This window comes from Triturus cristatus, chromosome 1_1 (assembly GCF_964204655.1).
Source record: "Triturus cristatus chromosome 1_1, aTriCri1.1, whole genome shotgun sequence".
Classification (NCBI taxonomy): Eukaryota; Metazoa; Chordata; class Amphibia; order Caudata; family Salamandridae; genus Triturus; species Triturus cristatus.
In genome coordinates, this window is record NC_140579.1 from 1,010,733,323 (window position 1) to 1,010,753,978 (window position 20,656).

Below are 20,656 nucleotides of genomic sequence, written 5' to 3' on the forward strand. Positions count from 1 at the left end.
AACAGAACTCTGGCACTGTGAGCTTCCTCCAGCAATCCCTGTCAAAGCAACAGCACGCTGGCACTGTGTGCTTCCTCCAGCAATATCTGTCAAAGCGACAGGACTCTGGCACTGTGAGCTTCCTCCAGCAATCCCTGTCAAAGCAACAGGACCCTGGCACTGTCAGCTTCCTCAGTAGGGCCTATCAATGCAATAGAAACCCGTAAGTGTGAGATTTCTCTAGTAGCTGCCATCAACGCAACATGACCCCTGGCTTTGCCAGCTTCCCTCAGCAATCCCTGTCAATGCATAAGGACTCTGACACTGTGAGCTTCGTCCAACAATCCCTGTCAATGCAACAGGACTCTGGCACTGTGAGCTTCCTCCAGCAATCCCTGTCAATGCACCAGGACCCTGGCACTGTCAGGTTCCTCAAGCAATCCCTGTCAAAGCAACAGGACTCTGGCACTGTGTGCTTCCTCCAGCAATCTCTGTCAAAGCGATAGGACTCTGGCACTGTGAGCTTCCTCCAGCAATCCCTGTCAAAGCAGCAGGACTCTGGTACTTCGAGCTTCCTCCAGCAATCCCTGTCAATGCAACAGGATTCCGAAACTGCGAGCTTCCTCCAGCAATCCCTGTCAAAGCAGCAGGACTCTGGCACTGCGAGCTTCCTCCAGCAATCCCTGTCAATGCAACAGGACCCTGGCACTGTCAGCTTCCTCCAGCAATCCCTGTCAAAGCAACAGGACTCTGGCACTGTGTGCTTCCTCCAGCAATCCCTGTCAATGCACCAGGACCCTGGCACTGTCAGGTTCCTCAAGCAATCCCTATCAAACCAACAGGACTCTGGCACTGTCAGCTTCCTCCAGCAATCTCTGTCAAAGCAACAGGACTCTGGCACTGTGTGCTTCCTCCAGCAATCTCTGTCAAAGCGACAGGACTCTGGCACTGTGAGCTTCCTCCAGCAATCCCTGTCAAAGCAACACGACTCTGGCACTGTGAGCTTCCTCCAGCAATCCCTGTCAAAGCAACACGACTCTGGCACTGTGAGCTTCCTCCAGCAATCCCTGTCAAAGCAACAGGACTCTGGCACTGTGAGCTTCCTCAAGCAATCCCTGTCAATGCACCAGGACCCTGGCACTGTCAGCTTCCTCAAGCAATCCCTGTCAATGCATCAGAACTCTGGCACTGCGAGCTTCCTCCAGCAATCCCTGTCAAAGCAACAGGACTCTGGCACTGTGTGCTTCCTCCAGCAATCTCTGTCAAAGCGACAGGACTCTTGCACTGTGAGCTTCCTCCAACAATACCTATCAAAGCAACAGGACTCTGGCACTGCGAGCTTCCTCCAGCAATCCCTGTCAATGCATCAGAACTCTGACACTGTGAGCTTCGTCCAACAATCCCTGTCAATGCAACAGGACCCTGGCACTGTCAGCTTCCTCCAGCAATCCCTGTCAAAGAAACAGGACTCTGGCACTGTGTGCTTCCTCCAGCAATCTCTGTCAAAGCGACAGGACTCTTGCACTGTGAGCTTCCCCCTGCAGTGCCAGTCAATGCCAAAGGACTCTGGAACTGTGAGCTTCGTCCAACAATCCCTGTCAAAGCAACAGAACTCTGGCACTGTGAGCTTCCTCCAGCAATCCCTGTCAAAGCAACAGCACGCTGGCACTGTGTGCTTCCTCCAGCAATATCTGTCAAAGTGACAGGACTCTGGCACTGTGAGCTTCCTCCAGCAATCCCTGTCAAAGCAACAGGACCCTGGCACTGTCAGCTTCCTCAGTAGGGCCTATCAATGCAATAGAAACCCGTAAGTGTGAGATTTCTCTAGTAGCTGCCATCAACGCAACATGACCCCTGGCTTTGCCAGCTTCCCTCAGCAATCCCTGTCAATGCATCAGGACTCTGACACTGTGAGCTTCGTCCAACAATCCCTGTCAATGCAACAGGACTCTGGCACTATGAGCTTCCTCCAGCAATCCCTGTCAATGCACCAGGACCCTGGCACTGTCAGGTTCCTCAAGCAATCCCTGTCAAAGCAACAGGACTCTGGCACTGTGTGCTTCCTCCAGCAAGCTCTGTCAAAGCGATAGGACTCTGGCACTGTGAGCTTCCTCCAGCAATCCCTGTCAAAGCAGCAGGACTCTGGTACTTCGAGCTTCCTCCAGCAATCCCTGTCAATGCAACAGGATTCCGAAACTGCGAGCTTCCTCCAGCAATCCCTGTCAAAGCAGCAGGACTCTGGCACTGCGAGCTTCCTCCAGCAATCCCTGTCAATGCAACAGGACCCTGGCACTGTCAGCTTCCTCCAGCAATCCCTGTCAAAGCAACAGGACTCTGGCACTGTGTGCTTCCTCCAGCAATCCCTGTCAATGCACCAGGACCCTGGCACTGTCAGGTTCCTCAAGCAATCCCTATCAAAGCAACAGGACTCTGGCACTGTCAGCTTCCTCCAGCAATCTCTGTCAAAGCAACAGGACTCTGGCACTGTGTGCTTCCTCCAGCAATCTCTGTCAAAGCGACAGGACTCTGGCACTGTGAGCTTCCTCCAGCAATCCCTGTCAAAGCAACACGACTCTGGCACTGTGAGCTTCCTCCAGCAATCCCTGTCAATGCACCAGGACCCTGGCACTGTCAGCTTCCTCCAGCAATCCCTGTCAAAGCAACAGGACTTTGGCACTGTGAGCTTCCTCCAGCAATCCCTGTCAATGCACCAGGAACCTGGCACTGTCAGCTTCCTCAGTAGGGCCTATCAGTGCAATAGAAACCCGTAAGTGTGAGCTTCCTCTAGTAGCTGCCATCATCGCAACATGACCCCTGGCATTGCCAGCTTCGCTCAGCAATCCCTGTCAATGCATCAGGACTCTGACACTGTGAGCTTTGTCCAACAATCCCTGTCAATGCAACAGGACCCTGGCACTGTCAGCTTCCTCCAGCAATCCCTGTCAAAGCAACAGGGCTCTGGCACTGTGTGCTTCCTCTAGCAATCTCAGTCAAAGCAACAGGACTCTGGCACTGTGAGCTCCCTCCAGCAATCCCTGTCAATGCAACAGGACCCTGGCACTGTCAGCTTCCTCCAGCAATCCCTGTCAAAGCAACAGGACTCTGGCACTGTGTGCTTCCTCCAGCAATCTCTGTCAAAGCGACAGGACCCTGGCACTGTCAGCTTCCTCAGTATGGTCTATCAATGCAATAGAAACCCGTAAGTGTGAGCTTCCTCTAGTAGCTGCCATCAGCGCAACAAGACCCCTGGCATTGCCAGCTTCCCTCAGCAACCCCTGTCAATGCATCAGGACTCTGACACTGTGAGCTTCGTCCAACAATCCCTGTCAAAGCAACAGGACTCTGGCACTGTGAGCTTCCTCCAGCAATCCCTGTCAATGCACGAGGACCCTGGCACTGTCAGCTTCCTCCAGCAATCCCTGTCAAAGCAACAGGACTCTGGCACTGTGTGCTTCCTCCAGCAAACTCTGTCAAAGCGACAGGACTCTGGCACTGTGAGCTTCCCCCTGCACTGGCAGTCAATGCCAAAGGACTCTGGCACTGTGAGCTTCGTCCAACAATCCCTGTCAATGCATCAGGACTCTGACACTGTGAGCTTCGTCCAACAATCCCTGTCAATGCAACAGGACTCTGGCACTGTGAGCTTCCTCCAGCAATCCCTGTCAATGCACCAGGACCCTGGCACTGTCAGCTTCCTCAAGCAATCCCTGTCAAAGCAACAGGACTCTGGCACTGTGAGCTTCCTCCAACAATCTCTGTCAAAGCGACAGGACTCTGGCACTGTGAGTTTCCTCCAGCAATCCCTGTGAATGCATCAGGACTCTGACACTGTGAGCTTCCTCCAGCAATCCCTGTCAATGCACCAGGACCCTGGCACTGTCAGCTTCCTCCAGCAATCCTTGTCAAAGGAACAGGACTCTGGCACTGTGTGCTTCCTCCAACAATCTCTGTCAAAGCAACAGGACTCTGGCACTGTGAGCTTCCCCCTGCAGTGCCAGTCAATGCCAAAGGACTCTGGCACTGTGAGCTTCATCCAACAATCCCTGTCAAAGCATCCAGACTCTGGCACTGTGAGCTACTCCAACAACACCTGTCAAAGCAACAGGACTCTGGCACTGTGAGCTTCCTCCAGCAATCCCTGTCAATGCACCAGGACCCTGGCACTGTCAGCTTCCTCAGTAGGGCCTATCAGTGGAATAGAAACCCATAAGTGTGAGCTTCCTCTAGTAGCTGCCATCAACGCAACATGACCCCTGGCAGTGCCAGCTTCCCTCAGCAATCCCTGTCAATGCATCAGGACTCTGACACTGTGAGCTTCGTCCAACAATCCCTGTCAATGCAACAGGACCCTGGCACTGTCAGCTTCCTCCAGCAATCCCTGTCAAAGCAACAGGACTCTGGCACTGTGTGCTTCCTCCAGCATTCTCTGTCAAAGCGACAGGACTCTTGCACTGTGAGCTTCCCCCTGCAGTGCCAGTCAATGCCAAAGGACTCTGGTACTGTGAGCTTCGTCCAACCATCCCAGTCAAAGCAACAGGACTCTGGCACTTTGATCTTCCTCCAGCAATCCCTGTCAAAGCAACAGGTCTCTGGCACTGTGAGCTTCGTCCAACAATCCCTGTCAATGCAACAGGAACCTGGCACTCTCAGCTTCCTCCAGCAATCCCTGTCAAAGCGACAGGACCCAGGCACTGTCAGCTTCCTCAGTAGGGCCTATCAATGCAATAGAAACCCGCAAGTGTGAGCTTCCTCTAGTAGCTGCCATCAACGCAAAATGACCCCTGGCATTGCCAGCTTCCCTCAGCAACCCCTGTCAAAGCAACAGGACTCTGGCACTGTGTGCTTCCTCCAGCAATCCCTGTCAAAGCAACAGAACTCTGGCACTGCGAGCTTCCTCCAGCAATCCCTGTCAAAGCAGCAGGACTCTGGCACTGCGAGCTTCCTCCAGCAATCCCTGTCAATGCAACAGGATTCCGAAACTGCGAGCTTCCTTCAGCAATCCCTGTCAAAGCAGCAGGACTCTGGCACTGCGAGCTTCCTCCAGCAATCCCTGTCAAAGCAACAGGACTCTGGCACTGTGTGCTTCCTCCAGCAATCTCTGTCAAAGCGACAGGCCTCTGGCACTGTGAGCTTCCTCCAGCAATCCCTGTCAAAGCAACACGACTCTGGCACTGTGAGCTTCCTCCAGCAATCCCTGTCAATGCACCAGGACCCTGGCACTGTCAGCTTCCTCCAGCAATCCCTGTCAAAGCAACAGGACTTTGGCACTGTGAGCTTCCTCCAGCAATCCCTGTCTATTCACCAGGGCCCTGGCACTGTCAGCTTCCTCAGTAGGGCCTATCAGTGCAATAGAAACCCGTAAGTGTGAGCTTCCTCTAGTAGCTGCCATCATCGCAACATGACCCCTGGCATTGCCAGCTTCCCTCAGCAATCCCTGTCAATGCATCAGGACTCTGACACTGTGAGCTTCGTCCAACAATCCCTGTCAATGCAACAGGACCATGGCACTGTCAGCTTCCTCCAGCAATCCCTGTCAAAGCAACAGGACTCTGGCACTGTGTGCTTCCTCTAGCAATCTCTGTCAAAGCAACAGGACTCTGGCACTGTGAGCTCCCTCCAGCAATCCCTGTCAATGCAACAGGACCCTGGCACTGTCAGCTTCCTCCAGCAATCCCTTTCAAAGCAACAGGACTCTGGCACTGTCAGCTTCCTCAAGCAATCCCTGTCAATGCACCAGGACCCTGGCACTGTCAGCTTCCTCAAGCAATCCCTGTCAATGCATCAGAACTCTGGCACTGCGAGCTTCCTCCAGCAATCCCTGTCAAAGCAACAGGACTCTGGCACTGTGTGCTTCCTCCAGCAATCTCTGTCAAAGTGACAGGACTCTTGCACTGTGAGCTTCCTCCAACAATACCTATCAAAGCAACAGGACTCTGGCACTGCGAGCTTCCTCCAGCAATCCCTGTCAATGCATCAGAACTCTGACACTGTGAGCTTCGTCCAACAATCCCTGTCAATGCAACAGGACCCTGGCACTGTCAGCTTCCTCCAGCAATCCCTGTCAAAGCAACAGGACTCTGGCACTGTGAGCTTCCTCCAGCAATCCCTGTCAATGCACCAGGACCCTGGCACTGTCAGCTTCCTCCAGCAATCCCTGTCAAAGCAACAGGACTTTGGCACTGTGAGCTTCCTCCAGCAATCCCTGTCTATTCACCAGGGCCCTGGCACTGTCAGCTTCCTCAGTAGGGCCTATCAGTGCAATAGAAACCCGTAAGTGTGAGCTTCCTCTAGTAGCTGCCATCATCGCAACATGACCCCTGGCATTGCCAGCTTCCCTCAGCAATCCCTGTCAATGCATCAGGACTCTGACACTGTGAGCTTCGTCCAACAATCCCTGTCAATGCAACAGGACCATGGCACTGTCAGCTTCCTCCAGCAATCCCTGTCAAAGCAACAGGACTCTGGCACTGTGTGCTTCCTCTAGCAATCTCTGTCAAAGCAACAGGACTCTGGCACTGTGAGCTCCCTCCAGCAATCCCTGTCAATGCAACAGGACCCTGGCACTGTCAGCTTCCTCCAGCAATCCCTTTCAAAGCAACAGGACTCTGGCACTGTCAGCTTCCTCAAGCAATCCCTGTCAATGCACCAGGACCCTGGCACTGTCAGCTTCCTCAAGCAATCCCTGTCAATGCATCAGAACTCTGGCACTGCGAGCTTCCTCCAGCAATCCCTGTCAAAGCAACAGGACTCTGGCACTGTGTGCTTCCTCCAGCAATCTCTGTCAAAGTGACAGGACTCTTGCACTGTGAGCTTCCTCCAACAATACCTATCAAAGCAACAGGACTCTGGCACTGCGAGCTTCCTCCAGCAATCCCTGTCAATGCATCAGAACTCTGACACTGTGAGCTTCGTCCAACAATCCCTGTCAATGCAACAGGACCCTGGCACTGTCAGCTTCCTCCAGCAATCCCTGTCAAAGCAATAGGACTCTGGCACTGTGTGCTTCCTCCAGCAATCTCTGTCAAAGCGACAGGACTCTTGCACTGTGAGCTTCCCCCTGCAGTGCCAGTCAATGCCAAAGGACTCTGGCACTGTGAGCTTCCTCAAGCAATCCCTGTCAATGCACCAGGACCCTGGCACTGTCAGCTTCCTCAAGCAATCCCTGTCAATGCATCAGAACTCTGGCACTGCGAGCTTCGTCCAGCAATCCCTGTCAAAGCAACAGGACTCTGGCACTGTGTGCTTCCTCCAGCAATCTCTGTCAAAGTGACAGGACTCTTGCACTGTGAGCTTCCTCCAACAATACCTATCAAAGCAACAGGACTCTGGCACTGCGAGCTTCCTCCAGCAATCCCTGTCAATGCATCAGAACTCTGACACTGTGAGCTTCGTCCAACAATCCCTGTCAATGCAACAGGACCCTGGCACTGTCAGCTTCCTCCAGCAATCCCTGTCAAAGCAACAGGACTCTGGCACTGTGTGCTTCCTCCAGCAATCTCTGTCAAAGCGACAGGACTCTTGCACTGTGAGCTTCCCCCTGCAGTGCCAGTCAATGCCAAAGGACTCTGGTACTGTGAGCTTCGTCCAACAATCCCTGTCAAAGCAACAGAACTCTGGCACTGTGAGCTTCCTCCAGCAATCCCTGTCAAAGCAACAGCACGCTGGCACTGTGTGCTTCCTCCAGCAATATCTGTCAAAGCGACAGGACTCTGGCACTGTGAGCTTCCTCCAGCAATCCCTGTCAAAGCAACAGGACCCTGGCACTGTCAGCTTCCTCAGTAGGGCCTATCAATGCAATAGAAACCCGTAAGTGTGAGATTTCTCTAGTAGCTGCCATCAACGCAACATGACCCCTGGCTTTGCCAGCTTCCCTCAGCAATCCCTGTCAATGCATCAGGACTCTGACACTGTGAGCTTCGTCCAACAATCCCTGTCAATGCAACAGGACTCTGGCACTGTGAGCTTCCTCCAGCAATCCCTGTCAATGCACCAGGACCCTGGCACTGTCAGGTTCCTCAAGCAATCCCTGTCAAAGCAACAGGACTCTGGCACTGTGTGCTTCCTCCAGCAATCTCTGTCAAAGCGATAGGACTCTGGCACTGTGAGCTTCCTCCAGCAATCCCTGTCAAAGCAGTAGGACTCTGGTACTTCGAGCTTCCTCCAGCAATCCCTGTCAATGCAATAGGATTCCGAAACTGCGAGCTTCCTCCAGCAATCCCTATCAAAGCAGCAGGACTCTGGCACTGCGAGCTTCCTCCAGCAATCCCTGTCAATGCAACAGGACCCTGGCACTGTCAGCTTCCTCCAGCAATCCCTGTCAAAGCAACAGGACTCTGGCACTGTGTGCTTCCTCCAGCAATCCCTGTCAATGCACCAGGACCCTGGCACTGTCAGGTTCCTCAAGCAATCCCTATCAAACCAACAGGACTCTGGCACTGTCAGCTTCCTCCAGCAATCTCTGTCAAAGCAACAGGACTCTGGCACTGTGTGCTTCCTCCAGCAATCTCTGTCAAAGCGACAGGACTCTGGCACTGTGAGCTTCCTCCAGCAATCCCTGTCAAAGCAACACGACTCTGGCACTGTGAGCTTCCTCCAGCAATCCCTGTCAATGCACCAGGACCCTGGCACTGTCAGCTTCCTCCAGCAATCCCTGTCAAAGCAACAGGACTTTGGCACTGTGAGCTTCCTCCAGCAATCCCTGTCAATGCACCAGGAACCTGGCACTGTCAGCTTCCTCAGTAGGGCCTATCAGTGCAATAGAAACCCGTAAGTGTGAGCTTCCTCTAGTAGCTGCCATCATCGCAACATGACCCCTGGCATTGCCAGCTTCGCTCAGCAATCCCTGTCAATGCATCAGGACTCTGACACTGTGAGCTTTGTCCAACAATCCCTGTCAATGCAACAGGACCCTGGCATTGTCAGCTTCCTCCAGCAATCCCTGTCAAAGCAACAGGGCTCTGGCACTGTGTGCTTCCTCTAGCAATCTCTGTCAAAGCAACAGGACTCTGGCACTGTGAGCTCCCTCCAGCAATCCCTGTCAATGCAACAGGACCCTGGCACTGTAAGCTTCCTCCAGCAATCCTTGTCAAAGCAACAGGACTCTGGCACTGTGTGCTTCCTCCAGCAATCTCTGTCAAAGCGACAGGACCCTGGCACTGTCAGCTTCCTCAGTATGGTCTATCAATGCAATAGAAACCCGTAAGTGTGAGCTTCCTCTAGTAGCTGCCATCAGCGCAACAAGACCCCTGGCATTGCCAGCTTCCCTCAGCAACCCCTGTCAATGCATCAGGACTCTGACACTGTGAGCTTCGTCCAACAATCCCTGTCAAAGCAACAGGACTCTGGCACTGTGAGCTTCCTCCAGCAATCCCTGTCAATGCACGAGGACCCTGGCACTGTCAGCTTCCTCCAGCAATCCCTGTCAAAGCAACAGGACTCTGGCACTGTGTGCTTCCTCCAGCAAACTCTGTCAAAGCGACAGGACTCTGGCACTGTGAGCTTCCCCCTGCACTGGCAGTCAATGCCAAAGGACTCTGGCACTGTGAGCTTCGTCCAACAATCCCTGTCAATGCATCAGGACTCTGACACTGTGAGCTTCGTCCAACAATCCCTGTCAATGCAACAGGACTCTGGCACTGTGAGCTTCCTCCAGCAATCCCTGTCAATGCACCAGGACCCTGGCACTGTCAGCTTCCTCAAGCAATCCCTGTCAAAGCAACAGGACTCTGGCACTGTGAGCTTCCTCCAACAATCTCTGTCAAAGCGACAGGACTCTGGCACTGTGAGTTTCCTCCAGCAATCCCTGTGAATGCATCAGGACTCTGACACTGTGAGCTTCCTCCAGCAATCCCTGTCAATGCACCAGGACCCTGGCACTGTCAGCTTCCTCCAGCAATCCTTGTCAAAGGAACAGGACTCTGGCACTGTGTGCTTCCTCCAACAATCTCTGTCAAAGCAACAGGACTCTGGCACTGTGAGCTTCCCCCTGCAGTGCCAGTCAATGCCAAAGGACTCTGGCACTGTGAGCTTCGTCCAACAATCCCTGTCAAAGCATCCAGACTCTGGCACTGTGAGCTACTCCAACAATACCTGTCAAAGCAACAGGACTCTGGCACTGTGAGCTTCCTCCAGCAATCCCTGTCAATGCACCAGGACCCTGGCACTGTCAGCTTCCTCAGTAGGGCCTATCAGTGGAATAGAAACCCATAAGTGTGAGCTTCCTCTAGTAGCTGCCATCAACGCAACATGACCCCTGGCAGTGCCAGCTTCCCTCAGCAATCCCTGTCAATGCATCAGGACTCTGACACTGTGAGCTTCGTCCAACAATCCCTGTCAATGCAACAGGACCCTGGCACTGTCAGCTTCCTCCAGCAATCCCTGTCAAAGCAACAGGACTCTGGCACTGTGTGCTTCCTCCAGCATTCTCTGTCAAAGCGACAGGACTCTTGCACTGTGAGCTTCCCCCTGCAGTGCCAGTCAATGCCAAAGGACTCTGGTACTGTGAGCTTCGTCCAACCATCCCAGTCAAAGCAACAGGACTCTGGCACTTTGATCTTCCTCCAGCAATCCCTGTCAAAGCAACAGGTCTCTGGCACTGTGAGCTTCGTCCAACAATCCCTGTCAATGCAACAGGAACCTGGCACTCTCAGCTTCCTCCAGCAATCCCTGTCAAAGCGACAGGACCCAGGCACTGTCAGCTTCCTCAGTAGGGCCTATCAATGCAATAGAAACCCGCAAGTGTGAGCTTCCTCTAGTAGCTGCCATCAACGCAACATGACCCCTGGCATTGCCAGCTTCCCTCAGCAACCCCTGTCAAAGCAACAGGACTCTGGCACTGTGTGCTTCCTCCAGCAATCCCTGTCAAAGCAACAGAACTCTGGCACTGCGAGCTTCCTCCAGCAATCCCTGTCAAAGCAGCAGGACTCTGGCACTGCGAGCTTCCTCCAGCAATCCCTGTCAATGCAACAGGATTCCGAAACTGCGAGCTTCCTTCAGCAATCCCTGTCAAGGCAGCAGGACTCTGGCACTGCGAGCTTCCTCCAGCAATCCCTGTCAAAGCAACAGGACTCTGGCACTGTGTGCTTCCTCCAGCAATCTCTGTCAAAGCGACAGGCCTCTGGCACTGTGAGCTTCCTCCAGCAATCCCTGTCAAAGCAACACGACTCTGGCACTGTGAGCTTCCTCCAGCAATCCCTGTCAATGCACCAGGACCCTGGCACTGTCAGCTTCCTCCAGCAATCCCTGTCAAAGCAACAGGACTTTGGCACTGTGAGCTTCCTCCAGCAATCCCTGTCTATTCACCAGGGCCCTGGCACTGTCAGCTTCCTCAGTAGGGCCTATCAGTGCAATAGAAACCCGTAAGTGTGAGCTTCCTCTAGTAGCTGCCATCATCGCAACATGACCCCTGGCATTGCCAGCTTCCCTCAGCAATCCCTGTCAATGCATCAGGACTCTGACACTGTGAGCTTCGTCCAACAATCCCTGTCAATGCAACAGGACCATGGCACTGTCAGCTTCCTCCAGCAATCCCTGTCAAAGCAACAGGACTCTGGCACTGTGTGCTTCCTCTAGCAATCTCTGTCAAAGCAACAGGACTCTGGCACTGTGAGCTCCCTCCAGCAATCCCTGTCAATGCAACAGGACCCTGGCACTGTCAGCTTCCTCCAGCAATCCCTTTCAAAGCAACAGGACTCTGGCACTGTCAGCTTCCTCAAGCAATCCCTGTCAATGCACCAGGACCCTGGCACTGTCAGCTTCCTCAAGCAATCCCTGTCAATGCATCAGAACTCTGGCACTGCGGGCTTCCTCCAGCAATCCCTGTCAAAGCAACAGGACTCTGGCACTGTGTGCTTCCTCCAGCAATCTCTGTCAAAGTGACAGGACTCTTGCACTGTGAGCTTCCTCCAACAATACCTATCAAAGCAACAGGACTCTGGCACTGCGAGCTTCCTCCAGCAATCCCTGTCAATGCATCAGAACTCTGACACTGTGAGCTTCGTCCAACAATCCCTGTCAATGCAACAGGACCCTGGCACTGTCAGCTTCCTCCAGCAATCCCTGTCAAAGCAACAGGACTCTGGCACTGTGTGCTTCCTCCAGCAATCTCTGTCAAAGCGACAGGACTCTTGCACTGTGAGCTTCCCCCTGCAGTGCCAGTCAATGCCAAAGGACTCTGGCACTGTGAGCTTCCTCAAGCAATCCCTGTCAATGCACCAGGACCCTGGCACTGTCAGCTTCCTCAAGCAATCCCTGTCAATGCATCAGAACTCTGGCACTGCGAGCTTCGTCCAGCAATCCCTGTCAAAGCAACAGGACTCTGGCACTGTGTGCTTCCTCCAGCAATCTCTGTCAAAGTGACAGGACTCTTGCACTGTGAGCTTCCTCCAACAATACCTATCAAAGCAACAGGACTCTGGCACTGCGAGCTTCCTCCAGCAATCCCTGTCAATGCATCAGAACTCTGACACTGTGAGCTTCGTCCAACAATCCCTGTCAATGCAACAGGACCCTGGCACTGTCAGCTTCCTCCAGCAATCCCTGTCAAAGCAACAGGACTCTGGCACTGTGTGCTTCCTCCAGCAATCTCTGTCAAAGCGACAGGACTCTTGCACTGTGAGCTTCCCCCTGCAGTGCCAGTCAATGCCAAAGGACTCTGGTACTGTGAGCTTCGTCCAACAATCCCTGTCAAAGCAACAGAACTCTGGCACTGTGAGCTTCCTCCAGCAATCCCTGTCAAAGCAACAGCACGCTGGCACTGTGTGCTTCCTCCAGCAATATCTGTCAAAGCGACAGGACTCTGGCACTGTGAGCTTCCTCCAGCAATCCCTGTCAAAGCAACAGGACCCTGGCACTGTCAGCTTCCTCAGTAGGGCCTATCAATGCAATAGAAACCCGTAAGTGTGAGATTTCTCTAGTAGCTGCCATCAACGCAACATGACCCCTGGCTTTGCCAGCTTCCCTCAGCAATCCCTGTCAATGCATCAGGACTCTGACACTGTGAGCTTCGTCCAACAATCCCTGTCAATGCAACAGGACTCTGGCACTGTGAGCTTCCTCCAGCAATCCCTGTCAATGCACCAGGACCCTGGCACTGTCAGGTTCCTCAAGCAATCCCTGTCAAAGCAACAGGACTCTGGCACTGTGTGCTTCCTCCAGCAATCTCTGTCAAAGCGATAGGACTCTGGCACTGTGAGCTTCCTCCAGCAATCCCTGTCAAAGCAGTAGGACTCTGGTACTTCGAGCTTCCTCCAGCAATCCCTGTCAATGCAATAGGATTCCGAAACTGCGAGCTTCCTCCAGCAATCCCTGTCAAAGCAGCAGGACTCTGGCACTGCGAGCTTCCTCCAGCAATCCCTGTCAATGCAACAGGACCCTGGCACTGTCAGCTTCCTCCAGCAATCCCTGTCAAAGCAACAGGACTCTGGCACTGTGTGCTTCCTCCAGCAATCCCTGTCAATGCACCAGGACCCTGGCACTGTCAGGTTCCTCAAGCAATCCCTATCAAAGCAACAGGACTCTGGCACTGTCAGCTTCCTCCAGCAATCTCTGTCAAAGCAACAGGACTCTGGCACTGTGTGCTTCCTCCAGCAATCTCTGTCAAAGCGACAGGACTCTGGCACTGTGAGCTTCCTCCAGCAATCCCTGTCAAAGCAACACGACTCTGGCACTGTGAGCTTCCTCCAGCAATCCCTGTCAATGCACCAGGACCCTGGCACTGTCAGCTTCCTCCAGCAATCCCTGTCAAAGCAACAGGACTTTGGCACTGTGAGCTTCCTCCAGCAATCCCTGTCAATGCACCAGGAACCTGGCACTGTCAGCTTCCTCAGTAGGGCCTATCAGTGCAATAGAAACCCGTAAGTGTGAGCTTCCTCTAGTAGCTGCCATCATCGCAACATGACCCCTGGCATTGCCAGCTTCGCTCAGCAATCCCTGTCAATGCATCAGGACTCTGACACTGTGAGCTTTGTCCAACAATCCCTGTCAATGCAACAGGACCCTGGCATTGTCAGCTTCCTCCAGCAATCCCTGTCAAAGCAACAGGGCTCTGGCACTGTGTGCTTCCTCTAGCAATCTCTGTCACTCAACAGGACTCTGGCACTGTGAGCTCCCTCCAGCAATCCCTGTCAATGCAACAGGACCCTGGCACTGTAAGCTTCCTCCAGCAATCCTTGTCAAAGCAACAGGACTCTGGCACTGTGTGCTTCCTCCAGCAATCTCTGTCAAAGCGACAGGACCCTGGCACTGTCAGCTTCCTCAGTATGGTCTATCAATGCAATAGAAACCCGTAAGTGTGAGCTTCCTCTAGTAGCTGCCATCAGCGCAACAAGACCCCTGGCATTGCCAGCTTCCCTCAGCAACCCCTGTCAATGCATCAGGACTCTGACACTGTGAGCTTCGTCCAACAATCCCTGTCAAAGCAACAGGACTCTGGCACTGTGAGCTTCCTCCAGCAATCCCTGTCAATGCACGAGGACCCTGGCACTGTCAGCTTCCTCCAGCAATCCCTGTCAAAGCAACAGGACTCTGGCACTGTGTGCTTCCTCCAGCAAACTCTGTCAAAGCGACAGGACTCTGGCACTGTGAGCTTCCCCCTGCACTGGCAGTCAATGCCAAAGGACTCTGGCACCGTGAGCTTCGTCCAACAATCCCTGTCAATGCATCAGGACTCTGACACTGTGAGCTTCGTCCAACAATCCCTGTCAATGCAACAGGACTCTGGCACTGTGAGCTTCCTCCAGCAATCCCTGTCAATGCACCAGGACCCTGGCACTGTCAGCTTCCTCAAGCAATCCCTGTCAAAGCAACAGGACTCTGGCACTGTGAGCTTCCTCCAACAATCTCTGTCAAAGCAACAGGACTCTGGCACTGTGAGTTTCCTCCAGCAATCCCTGTGAATGCATCAGGACTCTGACACTGTGAGCTTCCTCCAGCAATCCCTGTCAATGCACCAGGACCCTGGCACTGTCAGCTTCCTCCAGCAATCCTTGTCAAAGGAACAGGACTCTGGCACTGTGTGCTTCCTCCAACAATCTCTGTCAAAGCAACAGGACTCTGGCACTGTGAGCTTCCCCCTGCAGTGCCAGTCAATGCCAAAGGACTCTGGCACTGTGAGCTTCGTCCAACAATCCCTGTCAAAGCATCCAGACTCTGGCACTGTGAGCTACTCCAACAATACCTGTCAAAGCAACAGGACTCTGGCACTGTGAGCTTCCTCCAGCAATCCCTGTCAATGCACCAGGACCCTGGCACTGTCAGCTTCCTCAGTAGGGCCTATCAGTGGAATAGAAACCCATAAGTGTGAGCTTCCTCTAGTAGCTGCCATCAACGCAACATGACCCCTGGCAGTGCCAGCTTCCCTCAGCAATCCCTGTCAATGCATCAGGACTCTGACACTGTGAGCTTCGTCCAACAATCCCTGTCAATGCAACAGGACCCTGGCACTGTCAGCTTCCTCCAGCAATCCCTGTCAAAGCAACAGGACTCTGGCACTGTGTGCTTCCTCCAGCATTCTCTGTCAAAGCGACAGGACTCTTGCACTGTGAGCTTCCCCCTGCAGTGCCAGTCAATGCCAAAGGACTCTGGTACTGTGAGCTTCGTCCAACCATCCCAGTCAAAGCAACAGGACTCTGGCAATGTGATCTTCCTCCAGCAATCCCTGTCAAAGCAACAGGTCTCTGGCACTGTGAGCTTCGTCCAACAATCCCTGTCAATGCAACAGGAACCTGGCACTCTCAGCTTCCTCCAGCAATCCCTGTCAAAGCGACAGGACCCAGGCACTGTCAGCTTCCTCAGTAGGGCCTATCAATGCAATAGAAACCCGCAAGTGTGAGCTTCCTCTAGTAGCTGCCATCAACGCAACATGACCCCTGGCATTGCCAGCTTCCCTCAACAATCCCTGTTAATGCATCAGGACTCTGACACTGTGAGCTTTGTCCAACAATCCCTGTCAATCTAACAGGACCCTGGCACTGTCACCTTCCTCCAGCAATCCCTGTCAAAGCAACAGGACTCTGGCACTGTGCTTCCTCCAGGAATCTCTGTCAAAGCGACAGGACTCTTGCACTGTGAGATTCCTCCAGCAATCCCTGTTAAAGCAACAGGACTCTGGCACTGTGAGCTTCCTCCAGCAATCCCTGTCAATGCACCAGGACCCTGGCACTGTCAGCTTCCTCAAGCAATCCCTGTCAAAGCCACAGGACTCTGGCACTGTGTGCTTCCTCCAGCAATCTCTGTCAAAGCAATAGGACTCTGGCACTATGAGCTTCCTCCAGCAATCCCTGTCAAAGCAGCAGGACTCTGGCACTGCGAGCTTCCTCCAGCAATCCCTGTCAATGCAACAGGACCCTGGCACTGTCAGCTTCCTCCAGCAATCCCTGTCAATGCAACAGGACCCTGGCACTGTGTGCTTCCTCCAGCAATCTCTGTCAAAGCGACAGGACTCTGGCACTGCGAGCTTCCTCCAGCAATCCCTGTCAAAGCAACAGGGTTCTGGCACTGTGAGCTTCCTCAAGCAATCCCTGTCAATGCACCAGGACCCTGGCACTGTCAGCTTCCTCAAGCAATCCCTGTCAAAGCAACAGGACTCTGGCACTGTGTGCTTCCTCCAGCAATCCCTGTCAAAGCAACAGAACTCTGGCACTGCGAGCTTCCTCCAGCAATCCCTGTCAAAGCAGCAGGACTCTGGCACTGCGAGCTTCCTCCAGCAATCCCTGTCAATGCAGCAGGATTCCGAAACTGCGAGCTTCCTCCAGCAATCCCTGTCAAAGCAGCAGGACTCTGGCACTGCGAGCTTCCTCCAGCAATCCCTGTCAAAGCAACAGGACCCTGTCACTGTCAGCTTCCTCCAGCAATCCCTGTCAAAGCAACAGGACTCTGGCACTGTGTGCTTCCTCCAGCAATCTCTGTCAAACCGACAGGACTCTGTCACTGTGAGTTTCCTCCTGCAATCCCTGTCAAAGCAACAGGACTCTGGCACTGTGAGCTTCCTCCAGCAATCCCTGTCAATGCAACAGGACCCTGGCACTGTCAGCTTCCTCCAGCAATCCCTGTCAAAGCAACAGGACTCTGGCACTGTGCGCTTCCTCCAGCAATCTCTGTCAAAGCGACAGGACTCTGGCACTGTGAGCTTCCTCCAACAATACCTGTCAGAGCAACAGGGCTCTGGCACTGTGAGCTTCCTCCAGCAATCCCTGTCAATGCACCAGGACCCTGGCACTGTCAGCTTCCTCAGTAGGGCCTATCAGTGGAATAGAAACCCATAAGTGTGAGCTTCCTCTAGTAGCTGCCATCAACGCAACATGACCCCTGGCAGTGCCAGCTTCCCTCAGCAATCCCTGTCAATGCATCAGGACTCTGACACTGTGAGCTTCGTCCAACAATCCCTGTCAATGCAACAGGACCCTGGCACTGTCAGCTTCCTCCAGCAATCCCTGTCAAAGCAACAGGACTCTGGCACTGTGTGCTTCCTCCAGCATTCTCTGTCAAAGCGACAGGACTCTTGCACTGTGAGCTTCCCCCTGCAGTGCCAGTCAATGCCAAAGGACTCTGGTACTGTGAGCTTCGTCCAACCATCCCAGTCAAAGCAACAGGACTCTGGCACTGTGATCTTCCTCCAGCAATCCCTGTCAAAGCAACAGGTCTCTGGCACTGTGAGCTTCGTCCAACAATCCCTGTCAATGCAACAGGAACCTGGCACTCTCAGCTTCCTCCAGCAATCCCTGTCAAAGCGACAGGACCCAGGCACTGTCAGCTTCCTCAGTAGGGCCTATCAATGCAATAGAAACCCGCAAGTGTGAGCTTCCTCTAGTAGCTGCCATCAACGCAACATGACCCCTGGCATTGCCAGCTTCCCTCAACAATCCCTGTTAATGCATCAGGACTCTGACACTGTGAGCTTTGTCCAACAATCCCTGTCAATCTAACAGGACCCTGGCACTGTCACCTTCCTCCAGCAATCCCTGTCAAAGCAACAGGACTCTGGCACTGTGCTTCCTCCAGCAATCTCTGTCAAAGCGACAGGACTCTTGCACTGTGAGCTTCCTCCAGCAATCCCTGTCAAAGCAACAGGACTCTGGCACTGTGAGCTTCCTCCAGCAATCCCTGTCAATGCACCAGGACCCTGGCACTGTCAGCTTCCTCAAGCAATCCCTGTCAAAGCCACAGGACTCTGGCACTGTGTGCTTCCTCCAGCAATCTCTGTCAAAGCGACAGGACTCTGGCACTGCGAGCTTCCTCCAGCAATCCCTGTCAAAGCAACAGGGTTCTGGCACTGTGAGCTTCCTCAAGCAATCCCTGTCAATGCACCAGGACCCTGGCACTGTCAGCTTCCTCAAGCAATCCCTGTCAAAGCAACAGGACTCTGGCACTGTGTGCTTCCTCCAGCAATCCCTGTCAAAGCAACAGAACTCTGGCACTGCGAGCTTCCTCCAGCAATCCCTGTCAAAGCAGCAGGACTCTGGCACTGCGAGCTTCCTCCAGCAATCCCTGTCAATGCAGCAGGATTCCGAAACTGCGAGCTTCCTCCAGCAATCCCTGTCAAAGCAGCAGGACTCTGGCACTGCGAGCTTCCTCCAGCAATCCCTGTCAAAGCAACAGGACCCTGTCACTGTCAGCTTCCTCCAGCAATCCCTGTCAAAGCAACAGGACTCTGGCACTGTGTGCTTCCTCCAGCAATCTCTGTCAAACCGACAGGACTCTGTCACTGTGAGTTTCCTCCTGCAATCCCTGTCAAAGCAACAGGACTCTGGCACTGTGAGCTTCCTCCAGCAATCCCTGTCAATGCAACAGGACCCTGGCACTGTCAGCTTCCTCCAGCAATCCCTGTCAAAGCAACAGGACTCTGGCACTGTGCGCTTCCTCCAGCAATCTCTGTCAAAGCGACAGGACTCTGGCACTGTGAGCTTCCTACAACAATACCTGTCAAAGCAACAGGGCTCTGGCACTGTGAGCTTCCTCCAGCAATCCCTGTCAATGCACCAGGACCCTGGCACTGTCAGCTTCCTCAGTAGGGCCTATCAGTGCAATAGAAACCCGTAAGTGTGAGCTTCCTCTAGTAGCTGCCATCAACGCAACATGACCCCTGTTATTGCCAGCTTCCCTCAGCAATCCCTGTCAATGCATCAGGACTCTGACACTGTGAGCTTTGTCCAACAATCCCTGTCAATCCAACAGGACCCTGGCACTGTCACCTTCCTCCAGCAATCCCTGTCAAAGCAACAGGACTCTGGCACTGTGCTTCCTCCAGCAATCTCTGTCAAAGCGACAGGACTCTTCCACTGTGAGCTTCCTCCAGCAATCCCTGTCAAAGCAACAGGACTCTGGCACTGTGAGCTCCCTCCAGCAATCCCTGTCAATGCACCAGGACCCTGGCACTGTCAGCTTCCTCCAGCAATCCCTGTCAAAGGAACAGGACTCTGGCACTGTGTGCTTCCTCCAACAATCTCTGTCAAAGGGACAGGACTCTGGCACTGTGAGCTTCGTCCAACAATCCCTGTCAAAGCATCCAGACTCTGGCACTGTGAGCTTCATCCACCAATCCCTGTCAAAGCATCCGTACTCTGGCACTGTGAGCTTCCTCCAACAATACCTGTCAAAGCAACAGGACTCTGGCACTGTGAGCTTCCTCCAGCAATTCCTGTCAATGCACCAGGACCCTGGCACTGTCAGCTTCCTCAGTAGGGCCTATCAGTGCAATAGAAACCCGTAAGTGTGAGCTTCCTCTAGTAGCTGCCATCAACGCAACATGACCCCTGGCATTGCCAGCTTCCCTCAGCAATCCCTGTCAATGCATCAGAACTCTGACACTGTGAGCTTCGTCCAACAATCCCTGTCAATGCAACAGGACCCTGGCACTGTCAGCTTCCTCCAGCAATCCCTGTCAAAGCAACAGGACTCTGGCACTGTGTGCTTCCTCCAGCAAGCTCTGTCAAAGCGACAGGACTCTTGCACTGTGAGCTTCCCCCTGCAGTGCCAGTCAATGCCACAGGACTCTGGCACTGTGAGCTTCCTCCAGCAATCCCTGTCAAAGCAACAGGACTCTGGCACTGTGAGCTTCCTCAAGCAATCCCTGTCAATGCACCAGGACCCTGGCACTGTCAGCTTCCTCAAGCAATCCCTGTCAATGCATCAGAACTCTGGCACTGCGAGCTTCGTCCAGCAATCCCTGTCAAAGCAACAGGACTCTGGCACTGTGTGCTTCCTCCAGCAATCTCTGTCAAAGCGACAGGACTCTTGCACTGTGAGCTTCCTCCAACAATACCTATCAAAGCAACAGGACTCTGGCACTGCGAGCTTCCTCCAGCAATCCCTGTCAATGCATCAGAACTCTGACACTGTGAGCTTCGTCCAACAATCCCTGTCAATGCAACAGGACCCTGGCACTGTCAGCTTCCTCCAGCAATCCCTGTCAAAGCAACAGGACTCTGGCACTGTGTGCTTCCTCCAGCAATCTCTGTCAAAGCGACAGGACTCTTGCACTGTGAGCTTCCCCCTGCAGTGCCAGTCAATGCCAAAGGACTCTGGTACTGTGAGCTTCGTCCAACAATCCCTGTCAAAGCAACAGAACTCTGGCACTGTGAGCTTCCTCCAGCAATCGCTGTCAAAGCAACAGCACGCTGGCACTGTGTGCTTCCTCCAGCAATATCTGTCAAAGCGACAGGACTCTGGCACTGTGAGCTTC